This window comes from Sapajus apella, unplaced genomic scaffold (genome assembly GCF_009761245.1).
Source record: "Sapajus apella isolate SASKATOON/1434 unplaced genomic scaffold, GSC_monkey_1.0 scaffold143, whole genome shotgun sequence".
Taxonomy (NCBI): domain Eukaryota; kingdom Metazoa; phylum Chordata; class Mammalia; order Primates; family Cebidae; genus Sapajus; species Sapajus apella.
The window spans coordinates 728,715-738,400 of NW_022437083.1; the positions used below are offsets into that span (position 1 = coordinate 728,715).

At 42.7% G+C, this 9,686-nt stretch overlaps 1 protein-coding gene across 11 annotated transcripts in view; it reads right to left on the bottom strand.

Moving 5' to 3' along the window:
* ULK4 (unc-51 like kinase 4) overlaps positions 1-9,686 on the bottom strand; it is a 630,679-nt gene that overhangs the window by 52,709 nt on the left and 568,284 nt on the right. The gene's annotated exons all lie outside the window — the stretch shown is intronic.

Below are 9,686 nucleotides of genomic sequence, written 5' to 3' on the forward strand. Positions count from 1 at the left end.
TGCCAAGCATTCAAATATAAATGAGAAAATGTCATAATTATTTTTAAGTCATTACAATTTTTAAAAATTATATGACCAGGCATGGTGGCTCACGCCTGTAATCCCAGCACTATGGGAGGCCGAGGCAGGCAGATCACCTGAGGTCAGGAGTTCGGGACCAGCCTGACCAACATGGAGAAACCCCATCTTTAGTAAAAATACAAAATTAGCCAGGTGAGGTGATGCATGCCTGTAATCCTGGCTATTCAGGAGGCTGAGATAGAAGAATCACTTGAACCCGGGAGGCAGAAGTTGTGGTGAGCTGAGATGGTGCCACTGCACTCCTGTCTGGGCAACAAGAGGGAAACTCATCTTTAAAAAAAAAATAATAAATATATATAAATATACGTATGTGTGTTGATAATTATTTGTTTTGTCTTTTAACTGATTTGGGTTCATGCTCTTCTCAGAGTTTGGACAAAAAGATTCTCCTATTTTTGAATAACACTTAAAAGAACTTCAAACTCAGGAACCTATATTGGGATATTTTACTCTGCCTAAGACTAAATTCTCAAGATTAAATTGTTGAAGGTATCATAGCAAGAAGTAAAACTCTAGGGAGGCTATTAACAGTTCAGCATTTCTAGTTCACCCTAGAGTATTAATTCCACTTCCCAAAGAAAGAGGAGTGGTATTTATTAAAATTAAGATCTTGTAACTGCAAAAGTGAACCACCGCATCTATATTCGAGCATATTAAGAATAACATGCAGCTGTCTCTGTGAATTCGGTGAGGTTAGTGAGGTCTGCGCTTGAGTTTTCCCTATTTCTTTGCATGGTAAAATACAGACAACCAACTTTTTATTCACAAATGGAAGTGAGTTTCTGCAGACATGTCCGGCAGTGTCCTCTGAAATAAGGGGCTTCCTGGGCCAGGCAGTAGGGATGCTCTTCAAGATCACAGCTGTAAATGTGCTTCCTCTGTATGGTGGTTTCCTTCTTACCTGCTCAAGTCTATAATTCAGGGTCACCTTGGGTAGCATGCCCTGGGAATCCACCTGTCCTGGGAGGTAAGCTGGGAGAACAGCGGCCTGCAGTAGTGTCTGGGATTGAATCTGGGGGCTATGCGGGCATGAGGTGTGTGGGGGAGGCAATCAAAAGGTGTTCAGAGCCCTCCAAGCATTCTGAGAAATATTTAGGAGGGGGCGGATACGTGCCAAATAGGTGCTATCACTGTTGTACTTGGATGCTAAAGAAACAGAGAACACCTGAAGGTTGGAAAATGTGGGGCAACTCAGTCTGATACGTAAAGCAGTGAACGATCTGCCTGGTGTAGGAGCCACTGGGCATCTCCAAGACAAACGAAGGTGAAGGTCTGCATGTAAGAGAAGGCCGTGTGGAAAGTCTGCACAGACAGCCCAAACGGGGACAGGCTGACTTAGGAGAAACAGAAACGGTTAAAAGATTGACGAGGGTAACGCCTGCGTTGTTAGTTTCTAGTAGCAAGCTGCAGAGATTAACCCTAGTTGATTCAGCAGAGACAGTCTGGGACTTGGAACTCTGAGGGGAGCTGGAAAACTCGAAGCTAAGCTACCAGGAGCAAAGCCCATAACCACCAGCACTGCTACAAGACACTCCAGGGCCACCAGTGGAAAAGCGGCCAGGGTACTGCAAGCTGGGACTGGTGAGAGCCCTGTTTCTGCTCCATCATGCCAGGAAGCCAGGCCGGCAAACCAGGATCCTGCCGCTTCTCCAGGGAGTGAACTCATCATCTCTCCTGCAGTGTCACTAGCGCCTGCGTCGATGTGTGAAGGAGGGGTCTCACAAGGACAGCTGAGATCTCCTGCCTTTGGCCCAGCCGCGGGGGAGGGAGGAAGAGCGAGAACGCAGTGTTATCAGCAGAGACTGGCCTCTGTTTCCTGCCAGGCATGATGGATGAGGTGGGGAACATTCCCCTAACATACAGAAGGCTGCACAGGCTGGGCCACCAAAATGACACATGCTCTGCAGAAAACAGTTACTATCTGGTTATGTTGCTCAAATCGTAGACAGAAAAACGAGGAAAGATGTGAATAGGAATGAGGAGAGACCCCAGAGCTTGATGGAGACGGAAACAAACGGGGTGCTGAAGTGCCTCCAGACTGGAAGAGGAGTGAGTGGAGACGCAGCAGCAGGCAAACGCCGGGAAAGGGCCACGCCCGTGCAGCCACTTGGCCTGATTCCACGCGCCACCTGTGGAAATCCTCTTCTGTTCTTTGACAGCAGAAAAAGGACGGTGCCTGGAGGAGAAAGACTTAGACCTTAGGGAGGGAAGCTCCAGCCCTTAGCGAAGGTAGGCGCTTTTTCTTTTAAACAAGAATGCTCATATTTTTCCTGATGATAAAGATGCATTGTGTGAGACTTCCAGTCCAATAATGTAACATTAGAGACTGGGTAGACACCCTGCAAATGTGCTGATAAAATAGAGCCCGCATCCCCTTACAAATAAAGCTCAATTAGGCTGGGTGTAGTAGCTCACACCTGTCACCCCAGCACTTTGGGAGGCCGAGGCAGGAGGATTCCTTCAGTTCAGGAGTTTCAGACCAGCATGAGCAATGCAGTGAGACCCCAGCTCTACAAACATATATAAAAATTCAGCTGGGTGTGGTTGCAAGAGCCCGTAGTCCCAGCCACGTGGGAAGAGATGCAGGAGAACTGGTGAGCCTAGGAGTCTGAGGTTACAGTGGGCTGTGATTGTACCACTGCACTCTAGCCTGGGTGACACGGCAAAACCCTGTCTCATTCACTCACTCATGACATACATATATACATACCTGCACAGCATGTATGTGTGCAGTATACATAGTATACAGCTAAAATGTAAGGAAACAGGAAACTCCTCAGCGGAAAAACACACAGAAAAAGTTAAACCTGCAGCGTTGTGGCTGCCTCAGAACATGCCCATTTTGCTACCCAGAAACTTGGGTTTCCACAGCATGTAGGGGCAGACACAAGAAGAAACGTAAAAACAACACATCCGTGCCCTCAGGAACAGAGTAGAATTTATGCCCACTCTGACCCGGGGACAGTCAAGGAAGCCTGACTTGCAGGGCCTGAGCACTGAGTCCAAGCTAAACATCCCTGACATCAGTAACTATGGTCTGGCTTGTATGTGGTTTGCTTTACAACTACTGTAGGTCCAGAAACCTTAGTGAAAACACACACGTGCATGCACACGTACACAAAGGAGTGCGTCTCCGAGGGTAATACCCTTAGGGTACCTGGAAGAATAAAAAATGAAACCGTGCATGAGGGACATGTCCTCAATACAGACGGTGCAGCATCCCTACAGACAAAAAGATAACTCTGAAGGTGAGTATCTCACAGGCTCAAACTACAAATACAAGGAACTTCATGTAACTAAATTATAGAATAAAAACCACAAAAAAAGAATGATTACATTGATTACAGGTATAGAAGGAGGAATCAGGAAAGAGATCAGGACACAGATACTGGAAACAGATACTGTAAATAATTGAAAGAAAATTCCATTTAAATACAAAAAGTGAAAAAACGTGGTTGCTGAAATTTAAGATTCAAAGACTGGGTTAAGCAGTAGACAAGCAATAGAGGAAGAGGGAACAAGTAAGTAGAAAAACAGATATAGGTTGAGTATTCCTAATCCGAAATCCAAAACCCAAACTGCTCCAAAATCTGAAGCCTTTTGAATGCTGACATGATGTTCAAGGAAATGCTCACTGGAGCATTTCAGACTTCTAGATTAGAGACGCTCAAACCATACAGCTATGCAAATAGTCCAAATCCAAGACACTTGTGCTCATTTTGGATTAGGAATACGTGCCCGGCATGGAGAAGGCTTTCAGAACACAAAACAGAACGCTCAAGCGAAGGAAAATATGTACAAGAAGTTAAGAGGGGAGACTTGGAGAACCCAAGATTCACTGAAGGAAAGCTTAGGAAGAGGCAGCTTTATTGCTTTCAAAACTTTCATATTTCTAGAAAACTATCAATTTTATGGTATGGAAGTTATAAAATAACTTTCATACATTAAAATACGAAAATTGAAAGACAGCTCATAACTGTAAAGCAAGAAAGTTATTGATTCAGAACTTTCATACTTTCTAGAAAATTATCAGCTAATACGTCTCAAATGGTGCTGCGAGCGGCTGTATTTTGCTACAGGAAAATTGCTGCAGGAAGCAACATTTTCGAGATGTTTCATGAAACACAGAAACACTGTTGTGAAACTGTAGAACAACAAAGTTAAAGGGGACATATAATTTAAAAGAGGGGTCTCACTATGTTGCCCAGGCTGGAGTGCGGTGGTTATTAATAGGTGTGATCACTGAATACTGCAGTCCCAAATTCCTGGGGTCGAGCATCCCCCCTGCCTCAGCCCTCACAGTAACCCACACTGCGGGCACGTGACATTGTGCCCAGCTACGAGATTTTAAAATTCGAGGAAAAAGACTGATCACCTATTCAAAAATGGCAATTAGACTCAAATTAGACTTTTTGACATTTACAGCAGAATGGCAGAAGACAGTGGGGCAACGTTCTAAAAGTACTGAAAGACCATTATAGGAAGACTAAATGTTTTAGAACGATTACTTCAGAATAGCATAATTTTAGTTATACAATTATGCAAAATGTCGTTTAAAATAAAGACACTTTTCTAAAAAACAAAAATAAAGTTTATCAGTAAAAATCCTTAAGGAAAAGTTACCAAATGAGGTATTTTAGAAAGAAGAGATTTGAATCCAGAGGAAAGAAAAAGCAGCACTAAAAAATAATAAGCAAATCAAGTTTGGTAAACGCGCGGGTAAATCTAAGCAATGCCTTTTAGAGAAACAGAAATAACATGACACATTTTAGAGGTATGTTTACAAATGGGCCTAAAACACTAGATGACAATAACACGCAGGGTGGAAAGGGGCAAACCACACTCAAGAATTTAACGTCATTGCATCGTTTGGGAGAAGGCCAGAAACCTCGAACTTTAGTGTTTTTCAAACTATCTGTTGCCAACTATCTATCCCTCAACGTTTTCCCAGTCCATCATGAACTGACCTTTTCTAAAACATAATAAAAATGAATCACTAGGAAAATGATCATATCCTTAGATGTGCTGGCAACATCAAACGAACCCATCTGTTTCTAAACGCTTACTCACAATCTCTATGCTTGTCACACTGTGAGTTAATATGCAACAGTCCTTAGACTGGAGACAATCTGTGGGCCACACTCTGCCACGCTGTTTTTAAACTTTGTTCAATCAATTATACCTGTTAAGTTTTTAAGACAATTACCAAATAAAAGAAACAGACCACCTTTCAAATCAATAGAAGAGGGAAAAAAAGGTATATATTTGTTTACTTCACAATCAATGTATTGGAAGCTGGTGGGCGGGGGGAGGGGCAGGGGAAGGCAGGGTATCGGGAAAATCAGAAAAACACAGTAAATAAACAACACAAAATAAAATGGCAGAAAAAACTCTAAACATGATCGCAATAAATGCAAATAGGATAAATTAACCAATTAAAACGCAGATTGTCAGAGCAGATAAAAACAACAAAATCTAACTTTATGCTATTTACCTGAAATTTATCTAAAGCATAAAAACAGAGAAAGGCTGAAAGTAAGAGGATGGAAAATCTGTGGGCAGTGGCTCACGCCTATAATCCCAGCACTTCGGGAGGCTGAGGTGGGAGGATGGCTTGAGATCAGCATGGGCAATGTGGCAAAACTCTGTGTCTACAAAAAAATTAAAAATTAGCTATAGGTGATGACATGTGCCTGTAGTCCCAGCTACTTGGGAGGCTGAAGTGGGAAGACTGCTTGAACCTGGGAGGTTGAGGCTGCTGTGAACCGTGATCATGCCACTGCACTCAGCCTGGGCAACAGAGGGACACCTTGTCTCGAAAAACAAAACAAAAAAAGAAAGAGGAAAGGAAGGGATGGAAGGAACGGAGAAAAGGAGGGAGGGAGGGATGTTGTGATGGTTAATTTCATGTGACAACTTGGCTGACCCACAGTACCCAGGTATTTTGCCAAACATTATTCTGGATGCTCAACAAAATAATGAACAAGCTCAATGTAATGGACATTGTAATGGTTAATACTGACTGTCAACTTGACTGGATTGCAGGATGCAAAGTATTGATCCAGGGTGTGTCCGTGAGGGTGTTGGCAAAGGAGATTAACATTTGAGTCAGCGGGCTGAGAAAGGCCGACCCACCCTTCATCTGCGTGGGCACCATCTAATCAGCTACGCGCACAGCTAGAGCATAAAGCAGGCAGAAAAACATGAAATGAAGGCCTCTCAGCCTACATCTTTCTCCCGTACCAGATGCTTCCTGCCCTCAAACATTGGACTCCAAGTTCTTCAGTTTTGGGACTCGGATGGTCTCCTCTCCTTGCTCCTCAGCTTGTAGATGGCCTATTGCAGGAACTTGCAATCATGTACGTTCATACTTAATAGACTCCCATATACATATCTCCTATTAGTTCTGTCCCTCTAGAGAACCCTAATACAGACATATATAGAGCATTATACCCATAAGTGGAGGACATATTTCTTCTAACACACACATTGATTATTTATTTATTTTATTTTACGTTTTAGCAATGGGTTCTTACTCTGTTGCCTGGGCTGAAGTGTAGTGGCATGATCACAGCTTACTGCAGACTCAACCTCCTGGGCTCCAGCTATCCTCCTGCCTCAGCCTCCTGAGTAGCAGGGGCTACAGGTGTGCACCACCAAGCCTGGCTAATTTTGAAAAAATTGTTTAGAAATTGGATCTCGCTGTGTTGCTCAGGCTGGTCTCAAGCTCCTGGCTTCAAGTGATAGTCCTGCCTTGTTTCTTGAGTAGTTGAGATTACAGATATGAACCACCATATGGAGCTGAATATTTATTTAAAAATGTTCAACTACTGGGCCATAAAGCAAGTTTCAAAATGTTTTAAGAATCAGAATCCATTACAGCTCATGTTCTTGGACCATAGTGTAGTTTATTTAGAAGTCAGTAACAAGAAGCAACCTACAGATTTTGATATCTAAAACCACATTTTTAAATAACTCATAATTCAAAGAAAAACATTAGAACTAAGTGATAATTGTTTCAAAAATTAGAACTAAGTTATAATAAAAACACTACACATTAAAACTTGTGGGCCAGGCCTGGTGTCTCAGGCCTATAAACCTGGCACTTTGGAAGACGAAGGACGGGGGGAATGCCTGATGCCAGGAGTTTAGACCAACCTGCGCAACATAGGGAGACCTCATCTCTACCAAAAAAAAATTGCACATCTGTAGTCCCAGCTACTTAGGAGGCTGAGGTGGAAGGACTGCCTGAGCCCAGGGGCCTGAGGTTGCAGTGAACTACGATCACACCACTGCACTCCAGCCTGGACAACACAGTGAGACCTTGTCTCGAAAACAAACAAAAACTAATCAACCAAACAAAAAACTTGTGGAATGCAGTGCAAGTAGCTCCCAAAGGGTTATCTGTAGCCCTGAGTGCTTCTATTAGAAAAGAAGAAAGGCTGAAAAGTAATGAGCTCATCATAAATAAATTAGGAATAGAAAAGCAGGATAAAGTCAAAGAAAATAGAAGGAAATAATTACTGAGCAAAGAGTAATGCAACAAAAATGAACATATGCAAAAAAATTAACAAAGGCAAGAGATGCTTAAGAAGACAAACCTTTGGAAAGGTTTCTCCAGTGAAAAAGAGGAAAGACACAAAACACCAGGAGGAACGAAAAGAGGGGAATGAATAGACACAGCAGAGGCCAGAGGCAGGAAGGCGCTGAGTGGTGAGCTGTTCTCTGGGCAAGTTCTCTAACCTCTATAATGCTCTGGTCTCATCATGTGTAATGCAGGGTTATCTGAAGTACCAATTTCATATGGTGGCTGTGAGGATTAAACGAGTTTGTATATATATAATGTGCTTAAATCGGTCTATGGCAATAAAACTAATAAAGTAGTGCGTACTAAATGTTAGCTGTTACTCCTATTGCTGGTGCTTACTAGTTCGCCTGTGTTTTCTTAGCTACAGGTATTGATCGACTTACGACCGATGCAACTTATGACCATTCGACTTTACGACCACAATCACTAGCCACGACTGCTCCGCGTCTGGCAGCGCAAACGTTGCCCAGCTGGGCGTACGACAGTGCGGACCAGCTTCCAGCAGCACTACCATCTCCGCGTGCACCATTTCAACTGTACATATAGCCTACTCAACTTACGACCAAATCGTGTTACGACCGGTCTGCCGGTCCCGACCGTGGTCGTAAGTCGAGCACTAGCTGTCGTTGGACTACTGACATCCTCAAACAACAGCTTTTGCTGCTGATCTTTTTCTCATTTTTGCATTGTTTTCTATTTCATTAATTTCTGCTCTTACATTTAGCATTTTATTCCTCTGCCTTCTTTGGGTTTATTCTATTATTCTTTTACAAGCTTCTTTAGTTGAACATTCAACACATTTACTTTCGACGTTCCTTGTTTTTAAAATTCATCTTTAATGATAAAAATTTACCTCTCGCTAAAGTTCTAAAGTGCTGCTTTAGTTAAACCATATACTTTTATTTCTTCAGTTCTATAGTGGTTTTAAAACAGGCCTGAAAGTTCTTTTATACTACTGCCATCAAAAACAGAATTTAATTTTCCTCCTTATGAATACAGACCAGGCTTAAGGACTGACCTTGAACAGATACAAGGTATGACTTCTGAAGTTAAGTGACTTCTGAAGCTAGGACATAAAAGGTGACACAGCTTCTGCAAGGCTCTAGAGCTTGTGAGATGGCCTTCCTTACAACCTAGCCACTGCGTCCTGGGAAGCCCAGGCTACATGAAAAGGTCATGAACGAGGGGTCCAGCTTGTGCCAGCAAGCATCCACTGCCACCTAAGAGTGAGCCTTCAGACGATTCCCCCCGTCTGAGCTGTACCAGCTGATGTCCTGTGGAGCAGAGGTAGAGACAAGCTGACTTCACGGGGCCCAACCAAACTGCACATCCGTCAGCAAGATGGACGTTGCCCGTTTAGACCACTACATTTTTTAAACATTTTTAATTTTTTAAAATATATTTCGGGGGTGCAAGTGCAGATTTCTTACATGCATATATTGTGTAGCGGTAAAGTCTGGGCTTCTAGTGTACCCATCACCTCGACAGTGAACACTACACCCAACTGGTAATTTTTCAGCCTTCAACCCCTCCTTCCCACCCACCCACCCGCCTTCTGGAGTCTCCAATGTCCATTGTTGCCCCTGTATGTCCATGTGTACCCACTGTGCAGCTCCCCATTATGAGTCTGAACATGACATTGGACTTTGTTTCTGAGTCATTTCACTTGGGATAGTGTAGGCCACTCACTATCTAAAACCACAACAGTTCTAAATATTTTCTATTTTAAGGTTATCAAATTACCTTAACGGCATAAGCATAAGTATATCCTGTAGTTTCCAAACACATAATGCTAGTAGTAATAGTGGTGATGGGGCTGGTGTATTTTATTATTCATTTTAAAATTAACTAAGGGTAGAAATACAGTCTGAGTATATAATTTATTTAAAATTTGTTTAAAAATTTAGTGATGGTCTGTAAGTGTAATTGTTCTATGTGCCCTTCTAAAGAATACATCTTCATCTGGTATAGTGTGTGTGTGTGTGTGTGTGTGTGTGTGTGTGTGTGTGTGTGTGTG